The 3555-nt window shown below is 37.4% G+C and overlaps 1 non-coding gene across 1 annotated transcript; it reads right to left on the reverse strand.

Annotated features, from left to right (window-relative positions):
- Positions 1–2800: 2800 nt before the first annotated feature.
- Positions 2801–2937, reverse strand: LOC111725451. Its single transcript, XR_002773513.1, has one exon. It is a non-coding gene; the product is annotated as a U4 spliceosomal RNA (small nuclear RNA).
- Positions 2938–3555: the final 618 nt, after the last annotated feature.

The raw sequence follows: 3555 nt of genomic DNA on the forward strand, positions 1-3555 counted from the left end.
TTTGTTGCCCTGGGTAGAGTGCCACGGCATCATCATATCTCACAGCAAACTCAAACTCATGGGGTCAAGTGTTCCTCTTGCCTTAACTTCCCAAGTAGCTGGCACCCACCACAATATCCGGCTAGTTTTTAATTTTTGTAATAGAGACAGGGGTCTCACTCTTCTCAGGCTGGTCTTGAACTACTAAACTCAAGGAATCTATCAGCCTTGGCTCCCCAAGTGCTAGGATTACAAGAGTGAATCCTTCCTGGCCTTGAGATAGCAATGTAGAGATTTTCAAGTTATAAGGAGTCACACAATAGAATATTTAGCCACGTGGCTGCCAGGCTTCCTCAGATAGTCATTGTCCGGGTTTTCTTACTTCCAGGAGTTTTGTCATATTTTTCTTCCATGTTTCATGGTTTATAGATGATTTGTACCCCATTAGTTTATTTCATATCCATGGACATTTCTCCTGTCTCTTGACTTAAAGGCTACGACAATACATGTCCTCACCTGGGATTAGATGATCAGGACTTGCCAACCGTGTGAAGGGGTGGCACTAAAAGTGAACGTGCATGTTCCTTCACGTTAGCTCCTTACCTGTGAGAGGTTGCTTAGAGCCCGTTGAATCCCTTAGTCTACCATCAATGGACCTTTCTTCCATAAAATAGATTATTCAAAATTATTTTTCTTATTAATCACCAAGAAACTGTCACATCAAATGTTCTTTTCCTGTTCTCCTAAAATTATTGGGGAAAAAGATTTTCTTTAAGACAGAAGTTATTTCAGTATTAGCTATATAGTGCTGTCTACATCTCAGGGACATGGCCCCATGTGCCTTGAACTTGATCATTGTAATTAACTTTTAGAACTCTGTGTCCAAGCAGCTCCTCATGTCACTGGCCATCTCCATTTCAGATGTGAACTCAAGTTCACCCTGTAACTAATCACACCCATACACAAGACTTGTTAAGTATCCATATTTGTCTTTTGTGCTGTAATATATAAGTCAGCAGGGACTCCCCTCACCCTTAGGGCATAGTACTGTCAGAACCAAAAGATGTGTATCCTTCCTAGGGACCAGAAAAAGGAAGAAAGAAAAGAAAAAAAAAGAATTGAAAAAGAACTGCTAGATGTGAACCTCTTAGAGTGTCCTTGGGAAGAAATTGCTTCTCTATTTACCAGCAATTTATAGAGAAATTGCTTCTCTATAACTATTTAATAGTTCTAGCATTTTTCTTTAATATGGCAGATAGGAAGTCATCTGCCCAATTTGAAGCACAGAAGAAAATAATTGCTGAAGTTTTTTTTTTTTTTAATAACCATTCCCACTGTTTATAGTCTCTTAGATCAGTGTTCTCAACCTTCCTAATGCTGCAGCCCTTTAATACAGTTCTTGTGGGTCGTGACCCACCGGTTGAGAACCGCTGTCTTAGATACTCCTATAATACTTAATGAGAAGTTTGTGAATGTTGTTGTAAAGTATTATATAATGTATGATTTGAAAAGGGATTACTTGTCATTTTAATGTTTAATCAATCTATAATATATTAGATTGAAGCTTTATCTAAAGTGCTTTGAGTTTGTATAACATATCTTGACAAAATTTTACAAAAATAAATAAATAAATTTTGCTACCATACATTAGGAAATAGATGTGTATTTTTGTACTTGCAGAAACTGCTGCTAACGTTTAAAGTTGTTTGATTTTCAGGCACTGGTAATGGGTATGTATGAAGTCCATGCTGTCTATTAAATAAATGCCATTCTGTAATAGTATTAAACCACCAGAGCAAGACTGCCCATTGTAGAATTGTGCCAGTTAATGAGCTAAATCTCTGCCTAACATTGGAAATTTCACAGAATATAATTGATGTTGAGTTGAACTTGGAGCTTTTAATCAGAAACCATGGTCAGTCTTTTCAAAAAAGGGTTTTTTTTCTTTCAGATTTTCTCTAATTTTATTTACCAAACAAGTCATGTTTAGACACAAAGTCTTCATTTCCTTTTTCTTTTTTCATTTTTTAAACTTTACTAACCAAGATCCAAATTAAGAAAAAGATTGCTGTAGATAGGATTAAAAGAGAATTTAAATCTATATAGAAATAAATCATCTAAATTGATAAAAATGGGCATTGTATTTTCATTTCATTGCATCCTTTGAATGAAATGTCGTCAATATCCTTATTCCAAAAGAACTATCAGCTCACTTTAATTGATTATATGAGCCTCTCTTAACTTACTTTGGGCCATTGTGACCAGAGCACCCAGCTGACCCCAGACCCATACCAAGACATCAGTGCTTTTCAGGTCATATAAATTTATTAGTTATGATTAGATTCTCCCAACTGCTGTATCTCTGTCTTTCAGAATTTGTTGCGGTTCCCTCTGTGTAAATTGAATCACGATTTCAAAGGGATTCAGAAAAATATACTACCTTAGTCCAGAAAAATTAATTTTTTGCTCTAAGTGGGCAGTGAAGGTTATAATTCTTCTGTCAGAAATGACGGGGGTGGCTCTGTGCCTGTAGCTCAGCGGCTAGGGTGCCAGCCACATACACTGGAGCTCGTGGGTTTGAATCCAACCTGGGCCTGCCAAACAACAATGACAACTACAAAAAAAAAAAAAAAATAGCCAGGCATTGTGGCAAGTGCCTGTAGTCCCAGCTATTTGGGAGGCTGGGGCAAGAGAATTGTTTAAGCCCAGGAGTTTGAGGTTGCTGTGAGCTGTGATGCCATAGCACTCTACTGAGGGTGACAGCTTGAGACTCTGTCTCAGAAAAAAAAAAAGAAAGAAAGAAATGCCAGGGGTTAGTGTATGTAGACGTACACTGACATTAATTTCTCTTTAAATTTTACAAAAATAAAGATAATTTTGCTTTATTATTATTATTTTTAGCAATAGTTGTACCTTGGATAAACCTCATTGGCTGTAATACTGCCACTGCACAAAGCTATTTTGCTTTTATGAAAAAAGATATTTTAGTCTCTTTTTGTAGATAAAGATATTGAATGATTGAATGGCTTCTATAGGGAGGCAGAGTGGGGACCAGGTGCCAAAGCTCCTGACCCTCTCCCGGTCCATATCCCCAGCAGAGCAATGAATGGCCCCTTTTAGCGGCTGCTAACCAGTTTACACTTAGCTTTTCTCTCAACAGGAGCATAAAGGTTTCCCTGTGAATCCAAACCAATGGAACAAAGAGTTCTTTCCCTTTCAGGGTGAATAGTAACCCAGGAGAACTCACTGCCACAAGTTGTTATTATTATAGCAAATAACTAAGTGGGGATAAAAACAAGATCAAACACCGTCCGAACGGGAAAACCATAGCAAACTTTCAAACCCATTTGCTATGAAGTAGTAAATGGTCACTAACTCAAATCTGGGGCGACATCTCAGTAAGAGATAATTAGGTGTGGTTTTTTGTTTTTATTTATTTATTTATGGGAATGTTTTGTATCTTATTTTGAAACACTCTAGGTAGCTCTAAGCAGAGATTCGTGCAAACTCTTATGAAGGCTCCAAAGGGCTTGAATAGGCTCAACTTTGTACTTTCTAGCTTTCCCCTGAGGAAGT

The sequence above is a fragment of the Otolemur garnettii genome, unplaced genomic scaffold (genome assembly GCF_000181295.1).
Source record: "Otolemur garnettii isolate 467f Iridium unplaced genomic scaffold, OtoGar3 scaffold00041, whole genome shotgun sequence".
NCBI classification, from domain to species: Eukaryota; Metazoa; Chordata; class Mammalia; order Primates; family Galagidae; genus Otolemur; species Otolemur garnettii.